Source organism: Chiloscyllium punctatum, chromosome 3, assembly GCF_047496795.1.
Source record: "Chiloscyllium punctatum isolate Juve2018m chromosome 3, sChiPun1.3, whole genome shotgun sequence".
In the NCBI taxonomy this organism is placed as follows: domain Eukaryota; kingdom Metazoa; phylum Chordata; class Chondrichthyes; order Orectolobiformes; family Hemiscylliidae; genus Chiloscyllium; species Chiloscyllium punctatum.
In genome coordinates this window covers 13,391,686-13,404,404 of record NC_092741.1, presented here as the reverse complement: position 1 = coordinate 13,404,404, position 12,719 = coordinate 13,391,686, and the positions used below count along the sequence as shown (strand labels likewise).

Sequence of the window (12,719 nt, the reverse complement as noted above, 5' to 3'; positions counted from 1 at the left end):
CACAGACAATGTTTTTGAAATATATGGACAGCAAACCTGGTCAAATGTACGTACAGATTGAAAGGATCAAACGAACTTTGATAGGTGGACACAGCATTGAAAACAGATCAGACATACGATGCTCTTAAATAGACTGTTATTTTGGAGGAGTTCAAAACTTCACTTCATGAAGAGAAGAGACTTAAAACTGGAAGTTTACCAGCTGAAATGGCAGATGATTACAAGTTAGTTCATAAATCAAAGTTTGGCTTTCGACATCAATTTCAGTCAGTAAGCGATAGAAACTGGGGTAAAGAGAAATTCTCAGGGAGTAAAGGAAAAGGAGATCTCATTGGAGATAGTAAAGATAGCTTACCACAGGTTAAAAAAGAAACAAATGAGGGAGGAAGAGAAATAAACAGCCTCAGGTGTTTTAACTGTCGCAAAGTAGGACACATGAAATCGCAGTCTTGGTGGTTTAAGAAATGCATTGGGAAGACAGATGTGGTAAAACAGGATAAGCCAGTGGAGTTTATTCAACTGGTAAAATAGAACCCAGTGGAAACTAAACAGCTGTAAAAGAATGCAGTCTGGTCTGGGTTTGGTTAATAAAAAACGACATGACCTCTTTAAAGAATTTACCTGTGTGGGTAAGGTTTACTCATATAGTAGGAGTAGAAAAAGAAATTAAAATTTTAGAGATACAGGAGCAAGTCGATCTTTGGTGAGAAATGGGGAGTTATGTAGGAGAAATTGAGGACTACAGATGCTGGAAATCAGAGTCGAGAGTGTGGGGCTGGAAAAGCACAGCAGGTCAGGCAGCATCCAAGGAGCAGCAGAATCGAAGTTTTGGGCATAAGCCCTTCATCAGGAATGAGGCTTATGGGCCGGGGATGCTCAGAGATAAATGGGAGGGGCTGGGGAGACGTTAGTTGGGATGTGATAGATAGGTGAAGGTGGGGGTGAAAGTGCTGGGTCAGAGAAGAGGGTGGAACGGATAGGAGGGAAGGAAGATGGACAGGTCAAAAGGGCAGTGCCGAGTTGAAGGCTTGGGACTAGGATAAGGTGGGGGTAGGGGAATTGAGGAAACTGGTAACATCCACATTGATCCCGTGTGGTTGCAGGTTGCTAAGGCAGACTATGAGGTGTTCTTCCTCCAGGCATTGGGTGGTTAGGGTTTGGTGACGAAGGAAGCCCAGGACCTGCATGGAGGTTGATTGGTGCAGCTGTCTCAGAGATGTTTTCTAAAATGATCCACAAGGTGGCGTCCTGTTTCCTCGATGTTGAGGAAACCACATCAGGTGCAACAGAGACAGTAGATGATGTGTGTCGAAGTACAGGTTAATATCTGACGGATGTGGAAAGATCCTTGGAAAGAGGTGAGGGGTAAGGTGTGGATGCAGGTTTTGCACTTCTTGCAATGGCAGGGGAAGGTGCCAGGAGTGAGGAGGGTTGGCTGTTTGGCTGGGGGGTGGGGGTTGGGGGGGGGGTGCGTGAATCTAACAAGGGAGTCATGGAGGGAATGATCTCTCCGAAACACAGATAGGGGTGGGAGGGAAATATATCCCTAGTGGTGGGGTCTGTTTGCATGTTGCATAAGTGGCAGAGGATGATGCAACATATCTGGAGGTTGTTGGGGTGGAAGGTGAGGACTAGGTGGGGTTCTGTCCTTGTTGTGATTGGAGGGATGAGGTTCAAGGGCAGAGGTGCGGGAAGTGGAGGAGATACATTGGAGGGCATCGTCGACCACATAGGAGGGGAAATTGTGGTCTTTGAAGAAGGAGGCCATCTGGGATGTTCTCTGGTGGAATTAGTCTTCCTGGGAGCAGATGGGGCAGAGGCAGAGGAATTGGGAATAAGGGATGGTGTTTTTATGGGAGGCAGGGTGGGAGGAGGTGTAGTCCAGGTAGCCTTGGGAGTCGGTGAGTTTGTAATAAATGTCCATGTTTAGCTGGTTGCTGGAGATGGAGAGGTCCAGGAAGGAGAGGGGGGTGTCCAAGATGGTCCAGGTGAACTTGAGGTCAGGGTGGCAGGTGTTTGTGAAGTTAATGAACTGTTCAACCTCCTCGTGGGAGCACAAGTTAGTGCCAATACAGTCAACAATGTAGTGGAGGAAAAGGTTAAGAATGCCAGTGTAGCTGCGGAAGATGGACTGTTCCACACACATGATGAAGAAGCAGGCATGGCTACCCCTTTGGATTGAAGGAAGTGGGAGGATTGGAAGGAGACATTGTTGAGGGTGAGGACCAGTTCAGCCAGGCGAATGAGAGTGTCAGTGGAAGGGTACTGGTTAGGTCAGTGTGAAAGGGAAAAAAATGGAAGGCTTGGAGGCATTCGTCATGGTGGATAGATGTGTACAGGGACTGGTTGTCCGTGGTGAAGATAAGGCATTGGGAGCCGGTGAAACGAAAGTCGTGGAGAAGGTGAAGAGTATACGTGGTATCCCAAACATAGGTGGGGAGTTGCAGAACTAATGGGGACAGGACAGTGTCAAGGTATGCAGAGATGAGTTTGGTGGGCAGGAGCAGGCTGAGACAATGGGTCGACCAGAGAATTTAGATTTGTGAATCTTCGGTAGGAGGTAGAATCGAGGGGTGCGGGGTTCACGGACAATGAGGTTGGAGGCTGTGGATGGGAGATCCCCATGGATGAAGATGTCACGTCCACCACACCCCACAGACCGCAGCCACTGCCAACCATGCCACCTCTGTGGTCGCTGTCCAGATAACAACCTCTGCAATATGTGATGAGATTGTGGATAGTCTGGGAGATGATGGTTTGGTGATGGAAGGTGAAGTCGTGGTCGAGGGGGCAGTAGGAGGTGGTGTCTGTGAATTAGTGCCTGGCTTCAGCGGTGGAGAGGTCAGTGCGCAAAACTATTACAGCAAACCCTTTTGTCTGCAGATTTGATGGTGATATGGGGGTTGGAGCAGACAGAATGGAAGGTTGTGCGTTGTGAGGGTGAGAGGTTGGAGTGGGTGTGGTGGGTGGACAGGTTGAGGCAGTCTATGTCATAGCAGCAACTGGAAATGTAGAGGTCAAGGGCGGGTAACAGGCCAGCACGGGGTGTCCAGGCGGATGGGGTATATTGGAGGCGGGGGAAAGGCTCCTCGGAGGGTGGCCATGAGTCTTGATGGAAAAAGTGGGCCCGGAGGCAGAGGCGGACGCGACAGAAGAAATGTTCAATGTCAAACTCTAATTCAAGAGCATAGTGGAACAAAGGTGAGGCCTTTGCGGAGGACTGATCATTCATCCTCAGTAAGGGGAGGGTCTGGGAGCAGGGTAAAAACGTGACAGGGCTAGGAGCTAGGACCTGGTGTGGGGGTGGAGAATGCCAATGGAGTGGGTGTGGTTATGGGGTCGGGAGTGACGCCACCATGGGCCAGAAGTGGGGCCTATGGTGGTACGCGTGGGAGCAGAAGTGATGTAACGCGTGACGTCAGCAGTGTCATCAGCTGAATTCCAGTGAGGGATATCACTGGGTGCGAAAGTGACATCAGCAATGTTGGCATCGATGCTCCAATGATTGAAGTCACTGGGGGCAGAAGTGGCTGCAGCAGCGGCAATTGCAGGGATGGAAGTGACATGCAAGGTAGATACTGCATTGTTTCCAGTGGCAGTGGGTCTTGCAGCAGTCGCAGCGGTGGTAGATTTTATTGTGGTCGCAGAAGCGGTCATCTTCCTGGCGATCGCGGTGGTTATTTTCTGGACAGCGATCGCGGAGGCAGCATGGTAGGCAGTGCTGAGGTCTGTGTTGCGGAGGCAGACATGATATCATCATTCACCATGGCAGTGGTGGCTGGAGCAGCCACATGGCTAATAGAATCTGAGGAGTTCCAGAGGCCAGGAGAAGGTTCTGGAATGGTCACGGAAACCCAAGTATTGAGGTTGTTACACCAAGGTTTGTTTAATGTGTGTTCTTTTATATCCAATGTGGTGGAGAAAAAGCGTTTGTTGAGTGTATGAATTCTTCTGAGGATATAAAACAGCAGAGGTCCTTTGCAGGTCTGGGAAAGTGTGGCCCAGAGCTGTGGCAAGGCTGACTGCAGGGAGAGTAGGTGTTGGCACATGGCTGCGAGTGTGGAGCAGAGGATCCAGAAGGAGAACAGTTTCTGGAGGTTTTAGACTTATAGTAGGTACTGGTTATCCTATTCAGGTCCAAATTGTGACAGAATGAAAGTAAACTGGAGTCCATGTGGGATCAGTCGATTCCATTGGTAGGCACAAAGAAGGAGACATGTCTGTGGTAGTGAGTCTGCTTCAGGACGTGGCTGAAGAGCTTCAGAGCAGAGGACATGACCTGGGGGGGAGGGTGCGGTGAGAGAAATACTCACTGAGATCTTTGTAGGGAGAGGAGGACAACTTCTTCAAGGTAGTCATTCTTGGAAGAGGCTTTGCAGTAAGGTTGTAATCACCTAGGAGAAAGTGAGGACTGCAGATGCTGGAGATCAGAGTTGAGAGTGTGTTGCTGGAAAAGCACAGCAGGTCAGGCAGCATCCAAGGAGCAGCAGAATCGATGTTTCGGGCATAAGCCCTTCATCAGGAATGAGGCTTGCGGATCATTCCATTGCATAAGATGAGGTTTAAAAGTCCTCAGGAATGATATGGCTGGATTATAGGTGGCAATGATGTCCACAGTGGTTGAAAAGCCTGTGGAAAATCAGCAATCTAAGATGTTACAGGAAGTGTATACTGGGATTTCCCTGACTGCATGATAACAAGGACTAAAGCCACAGGTTGAAACAGAAAGAGAAATCAAAGAATAAAATTAAGGCTGATGAAGTCCAATTATCACAAGACAATGTTTGCGAAAAAGCAAGAACAGGTGGAGAAGAAAATGGATATATTTTGTTCACAAAGGTTTGGTGAATTACAACAGAAAGATGAAAAATAAAGTGGTTTCATCAAAAATGGTACACAGAAAATGTACCTGAGTGTATCCTAGAATGTTCCTTAAAAATGAAGACTGGATGAGAAAATTGAGCCATCACATATTCAGGTAGGTGAGAAACGGACAAACGTTCATCAAGTTGCATTACCAGTGGGTTATAGATCCCTACAGTGTGGAAGCAGGCCAGTCAGCCCACACCGACCCTGGAAGAGAATGTCACCCAGACTCATTATTCCTTAACTTCGCCCTGTAACCTTGTATTTACCATGGCTAATCCACGTCCCTGGATACTATGGGCAATTTAGCATGGCCAGTCCACCTAACCTGCAAATCTTTGGATGTGGGAGAAAACAAGAGTACCCGGAAGAAACCCATATAGACACGGCAGAATGTGCAAATTCCACATAGACAGTTGCTTGTGGCTGGAATTGAATCCAGATTCCTGGTGCTTGAGGCAGCAGTACCAACCACTGAGCCGCTTGCTGTCTGATAGAAAAGAGCGTAGTACATGAATTACCAATATAAGGACATTTGGGAGTGAGGAAACCTGAAGCCAAACTGCAGCATTTCAACATTTATGTTGCTAGTAATGTTTCTGAGACAATTTCATATACTGATCATAAACCTTTACAATTTTTGGACAAATTTAAAGACAAAAATTCCAAACTGCTTACATTAAGTTTGAATTATCACAGCCATTCAATTTGAGAATTACACGTGTGGCAGGAAGAGAAGTAATTGCCGATGTGTCGTCGCAACTTTGATGAAACAAAACAGAGGCATTCGTTGGCAGGGAAAAACAGAGTGAAATGGACTGAAGTATTGAATTCCTCCATGGTTTGAGTCAATGTAATTTATATGTATTGTAGTGCACTAATACAGTAAGACTAATGGTTTTTAAGAATGAAACCAACTTTGCATATTGATGGTTCATTTTTTAAGGGGGGGATGTATAACAATACTCTGGCTTTAAGAGATGTTTTTTGTCTTGGGTTTTCTTTCAAAGAGAGTTTTTAATGCAGAGGTGCCAAGCAGTCAACTCAGAGCCACTAGGGTAAACAGTTTGTGAGGCCTTGGGTTTTTTTTAAATTGGAACAATAGAAGCAGCCTGAATGGGTGGGTCAAGCCCCCACAGAACCAGGAATTTTAGTTTTTTGTTTCCAATAATAGTTGTTACCGGGTCTCGCAGCTGGGTGGTAGCTGTTGTATCTCTCTCCCTACTTCTCTCCCTCTCTCTATAAGCATTATGTCTTGATGTTTTTCTTCTTGGATTGGAGAATTGCATATGAGATAATCCATTTTACTGAATTTGCTTTTGCCAAGGGTGTGTCTATGGGATGTTAGTATAATGGAATAGTAACTGTTCAGTAGTTAAATAATCTATTATTCTGTTAAGTTTTCCAATAGAGATTGCAAGTTCCTCTTACTTTTATTGTATTTTAACTATAGTGTTTGAATTAATTGTGCTTTGCTTAATGTCAAATAGTTTGACCAATTGAATTGTATCTGGAGCACAGCACCTGATATTTACCTTTAAAATAGAAAACTTAGAGTGTAGGCTGCCTTGTTAATATATTTTGAGGACATTTGGTCTAGTCGATAACAGTCCACACAATTGTTGGATACCCATCTGGCTTAGCACCATTAATATGGATGATCTCCATTCTCTATTTTGTTGTATTTTATCTATGCTGCATGAAAAAAATGTTTTCCTTCAAGGTAGTTTGACCAATCAAGTTGCATCTGAAATGTAATGCCTGGCACTTGGCTATAAAATAAGAAAATGTTGAGTCTAGGCCTTCGTCTTAATATATTTTGAGAGGGTTTTGTCTGGTCTATAACAACTCCTTTAAAAGTTATTCACTCATAGAATCACAGAGGTATGTGGCCTAACCAATGTCCTCTACAGCCGTAACATGACCTCAATGACCAGAGTACTCAATACTCTGACCAATAAAGGAAAGCATAACAAACGCCTTCTTCACTATGCTATCTACCCGCAACTCCACTTTCAAGGAGCTATGAACCTGCACTCCAAGGTCTCTTTGGTCAGCAACACTCTCAAGGACCTTACCATTAAGTGTATAAGTCCTGCTAAAGTTTTTTTCCCAAAATGCAGTACCTCGAATTTATCTGAATTAAACTCCATCTGCCACTTCTCAGCCCATTGAAGTTAGGAACTGGGGTAAGGTGGGGGGAGGGAAAATGAGGAAACTGGTGAAGTCTATATTGAGACCCTCGGGTTGAAGTGTGCCGAGGTGGAAGATGAGGTATTCTTCCTCCAGACGTCAGATGGTGAGGGAGCGGAGGTGGAAGAGGCCCAGGACCTGCATGTCCTCGGCAGAATGGGAGGGGAAGTTGAAATGTTGGGCCATGGGGCGGTTTGGTTGATTGGTGAGGGTGTCCCGAAGATGTTCCCTGAAGCGCTCTGCTAGGAGGCGTCCGATCTCCCCAATGTAGAGGAGACCACATTGGGAGCAACGGATACAATAAAGGATATTGGTCGACGTGCAGGTAAAACATTGATGGATGTGGAAGGCTCCTTTGGGGCCTTGGATGGAGGTGAGGAAGGAGGTGTGGTCACAGGTTTTGCAATTCCTGCGGTGGCAGGGAAAGGTGCCAGGACGGGAGGGTGGGTTGTTGGGGGGGGCGTGTACTGACCAGGTAGTCACGGAGGGAACAGTCTTTGTGGAAAACGAAATGGGGTGGGGAGGAAAATATATCTCTGGTGGTGGGGTCCATTTGGGCGTGGTTGAAATGTTAGCGGATGATGCGATTTATGCAAAGTTTGGTAGGGTGGAAAGTGAGGACTGGGGGGGGGTTCTGTCCTTGTTACGGTTGGAGGGGTGGGGTTTGAGGACGGAGGTGCAGGAGGTGGATGAAATGCGTTGCAGGGCATCTTCAACCACGTGAGAAGGGAAAATGCGGTGTCTAAAGAAGGAGGCCATCTGGTGTGTTCTATGGTGGAACTGGACCTCCTGGGAGCAGATATGGCAGAGGTGGAGGAATTGGGAATACGAGATGGCATTTTTGCAGGAGGTAGGGTGGGAAGAAGTGTAATCCAGGTACCTGTGGGAGTCGGTGGGTTTGTAAAAAATGTCAGTGTCGAGTCCGTCATCATTACTGGAGATGGGGAGGTCCAGAAAGGGGAGGGAGGTGTCAGAGATGGTCCAGGTGAATTTAAGGTCTGGATTGAATGTGTTGATGAAGTTGATGAATTGCTCAACCTCCTCGCGGGAGCACGAGGTGGCGCCGATGCAGCCATCAATGTAGCGGAGGAAGAGATGGGGAGTGGTGCTGGTATAACTACGGAAGATGGACTGTTCTACGTAGCCAACAAAGAGACAGGCATAGCTGGGGCCCATACGGGTGCCCGTGGCTACTCTTTTGGTCTGGAGGAAGTGGGAGGATTCAAAGGAGAAATTGTTAAGGGTGAGGACCAGTTCAGCCAAATGAATGAGTGTCAGTGGAAGGGTACTGTTGGGGATGTCGGGAAAGGAAGAAACGGAGGGCTTGGAGGCCCTGGTGATGCCGGATGGAGGTGTAGAGGGATTGGATGACCATGATAACGATGAGGCATTGGGGGCCAGGGAAACGGAAGATGGAGGGTGTGGGTAGTGTCTCAAACGTATGTGGGGAGTTCCTGGACAAGGGGGGATAGGACAGTATCTAGGTAAGTGGAGATGAGTTCGGTGGGGCAGGAGCATGCTGAGACAATGGGTCAGCCGGGGTGGTCAGGCTTGTGGATCTTGGGAAGGAGGTAGAATCAGGCGGTGCGGGGTTCCCGGACTATGAGGTTGGAAGCTGTGGGTTGGAGATCTCCTGAGGTGATGAGGTTCTGTATGGTCTGGGAGATTATGGTTTGGTGATGGGGGGCCAATCTCCCTTCCCACCTATCTGCTCCACCCTCCCCTTTGACCTATCACCTCCATCCCCACCCCATCCACCTATTGTACTCTTTGCTACCTTCTCCCCAGCCCCCACCCCTCACTTATCTCTCCACCCTGGAGGTTTCCTGCCTCCATTCCTAATGAAGAACTTTTGCCCGAAACATTGATTTTCCTGCTCTTCAGATGCTCCCTGACCTACTGTGCTTTTCCAGCACCACTCTAATCTAAATTCATACTCAATGCTCCAACTGATGAAGACAAGCATGCCTTACTCCTTCTTTACTATCAAATCCATTTGTGTTGCTACTTTGAAAGAGCTATTGAGTTGAGTTGTACCCCAAGCTCCCTATGTATATCAATGCTGCTAAGGGTCCTGCTACTTACTACATATTTTCCTCTTGCATTCCTCTTGACCTGATCAAGTGTATCCTAAACCTTTGTGAGAAGGGGGCAAGTGATTTCTGGGCCCCTTGCTGAGATATGTACATCATCATTAGCCACATGTAAAGTGCCACTATTTAAGAAAAGTGTTAAGGAAAAGCCAGGAAACTATAGACGAGTGAGCCTGATGTCAGGGGTGGTTAGGTTGTTGGAGGGGATTAAAGAACAAAGAACAAAGAAAATTTACAGCCCAGGTACAGGCCTTTCAGTCCTCCAAGCCTGAGCCAATCCAAATCTACTGTCTAATGCTGCCTGAACTGCTGTGCTCTTCCAGCACCACTAATCCTGAATCTGGTTTCCAGCATCTGCAGTCATTGTTTTTATCCTGTCAAAACCTATCACCCAATTCCTCAGCATCTATATCCCTCTGTCCAGATGCATTTTAAATTAATCTACCGTGCCTGCCTCTACTACCTCTGCTGGCAAAACGTTCTGGATACCCACCACCATCTGTGTAAAGTACTTGCCGTGTGTATCCCCCTTAAACTTTCCACCTCTCACCTTGAAAGCGACCTCTTGTTATTGAATCCCTCACCCTGGGAAAAAGGTTATCTCTATCTACCCTGTCGATACCCTTCATGATTTTGTAAACCTCAATCAAGTCCCCCCTCAATCTCCTTTTGTCTAATGTAAACAAACCTAACCTATTCAACCTCACTTCATAGCTAGCACCTTCCATACCAGGCAACATCCTCGTAAACCTTCTCTGCACCCTCTCCAAAGCGTCCACATCCTTTTGGTAATGTGGCGACCAGAACTGTACACAGTATTCTAAATGCGGCCAAACCAATGTTCTGTACAATTTTAACATGCCAGCTCTTATACTCATACTCTGTCCAATGAAGGCAAGCATACCATATGCCTTCTTGACTATTCTATCCACTTGTGCAGCAACCTTCAGGGTACAATGGACCTGCACTCCCAGATCTCTCTGCTCATCAACTTATCCCAAGGCTCTTCTGTTCATTGCATAATTCGCTTTAGAATTAGTTTTGCCTAAATGCATCACCTCACATTTGTCTGGGCTGAACTCCATCTGCCACTTTTCCACCCAACTCTCAGTCTATCTATATTCTCCTGTATTCTTTGACAGTCCTTTATACTTTCTCCTACTCCACTGATCTTCGTGTCATCTGAAAACTTGCTGATCATACCAACAGTGTCTTCTTCCAGATCATTTATGTATATCTGAAGGACAGGATTTACATGTATTTGGAAAGGCAAGGAGTGATTGGGACATTGTGCATGGCACATCCTGTCTGACTAACTTGAATTTTTTGAAATAATGATGAAGAAGACTGATGAAGGCAGAGTTTGGACGTTGTCTATATGGACATCAGCAACGCATTCGACAAGGTTCCACATGGTAGACTGGTTAGCAAGTTTAGATCACATGGAATCCAGGGAGAGCTAGCCATTTGGATACAAAACAGGCATGAAGGTAGGAGACAGAGCAGTGGTGCAGGGGTGTTTTTTCAGACTAGAGGGTCTGTGCCCAGTGGTGTGCCACAAGGATCGGTGCTGGGTCCACTGCTTTTTTCATTTATATAAATGACTTGGATGTGAATACGAGGTATGTTCGTAAGTTTGCAGATTATACTAAAATTGGTGGAGTAATGGACAGTAAAGCAGGCTCTCTGAGTACAACTGTACTTAATTGGATGGGCCAATGGGCTGAGGAGTGGCACATGGAGTTTAATTTAGATAAATGTGAAGTGTTGTATTTTGCTAAGTCAAATAAGGGCAGGTCTTATACACTTCATGGTAAGGTCCTGGGGAGTGCTGTCGAACAAAGAGACCTTGGAGACAGATTCAAAGTTCCTTGAAAGCGGAGTCGCAGATAGGCAGGATAGTGAAGAGGGCATTTGTTAGGCTTGTCTTTATTGGTCAGTGCATTAAGTATAAGAGTTGGGAGGTCATCTTGTGGCTGTACAGGACATTGGTTAGACTGCTTTAGGAATACTGCATTCAATTCTGGTCTCCCTGCTATAGGAAAGAGTTCAAAGAAGATTTACAAGGATGTTGCTGGGTTGGAGGATTTGAGCTGGAGTGTAAGCCTGAAAAAGCTGAGGTTATTTTCCCTGGAGCACCAGAGGCTGAGGGGTAACTTTACGGAAGTTGATAAAATCATGAGAGTGAATAGCCAAGGGTAGGGGAGTCCAAAACTAGATGGCATAAGTTTATGGTGAGAAGGAAAGCATTTAAAAGGACCTAAGGGACAACTTTTTTAATACAGAGGGTGGTGCATGTATGGAATGAACTGCCAGAGGAAGTGGTAAAGACATGTGCAATTATGACATTTAAAAGACATCAGGATGAGTACATGAATAGAAAGGGGTCAGAGGAATATGGGCCAAATTCTGGTCAATGCGATCAGATTAATTTACAATATCTGGTTGGCATGGGCGAGCTGGATTGAAGCGTGTGTTTCCACGCTGTACAACTCTATGACTCGATGACTATTTGACCTCTCAAAATGCATTGCCTCACACTTGTCCAGACTAAACTCCATCTGTCATTTTTACGCCCACTTTTCAATTGATCTATATCTTGCTGATTTTCCATTGACAACCTTCTTCTTATCCACAACTTCCCCAATTTTCATGAAATCTGCAAACTTTATATTTTCATCCAAAGCATTTTTTATCTTACAATCAGAACTCCCTGCACTGATCCTTGTGGAAAACCACTGGTAATAGACTGCCAGTCAGCAAAATCACCTCTCCACAACTACCCTCTGCCTTCTATGACCAAATCAATTTTGTATCCAACTTACTAATTCAGCATAGATCCCATGTGACTTAATGCTCTGGTCCAGCCGACTATGAGTTACCTTGTCAATATTTTTAATGAAAGAAAGGATCTTCACTTTTTTAAGAGGAGATTCAAATCAGAGTTCCCTCGGAATTGCAGAGCCATTCTTCCATTCTGACAGTTCCTTTGTAGCACAGAATCATCCAAGACAGACAAACCAGATTGCTTTTTAAAGTTTCCAACAGCCACTTGGACAGCTGCTGTCAAACAGTAAGTATGTACTTAAGTGTGATGCTCAGGTGTTTGGTGGGTAGAATGCCGGATGGTTAAGGGGATGTTTGCAAGATAATTAGGGTGTCAGCTGGGAAGGGTGTTAGTTGAGTATGGAGTAGGATGCTGGATGAGTAGGTAGTAGGGCACCAGGTAGTGTGCCAGCTGCATAGGGTTCCAGCTGGAGAGATTTACATGCTGAGGTAGGATAGCAGATGGGAAGGAAGGAGAGTGCCAGCTAAGTAGGAATTCATGTGGCTAGGGTGTCAGATAAGTAGGCTGCCAACTGCAGGTAACTATGGTGACAGATGGGTAGGATGCCAAGTCGGAAGGGTAGGAGGTTAAGGCGCAAAGTGGCAAGGTAAGTAATGCAATGCTTAGGGTAGATCAGCCAGGTGAGAGACATCAGGTCTGGCAGGGCAGGTAAAGTGCATTGGATCTGGGGAGTTAAGATCCACAGTGTGGGGGATTGGTTTGGGTCCAGGGGGTTTATC

General features: G+C 46.1%; 1 protein-coding gene across 1 annotated transcript in view; it reads right to left on the bottom strand.

Moving 5' to 3' along the window:
* LOC140453945 (dynein axonemal heavy chain 8-like) overlaps positions 1 to 12,719 on the bottom strand; it is a 1,117,430-nt gene that overhangs the window by 1,027,821 nt on the left and 76,890 nt on the right. The gene's annotated exons all lie outside the window — the stretch shown is intronic.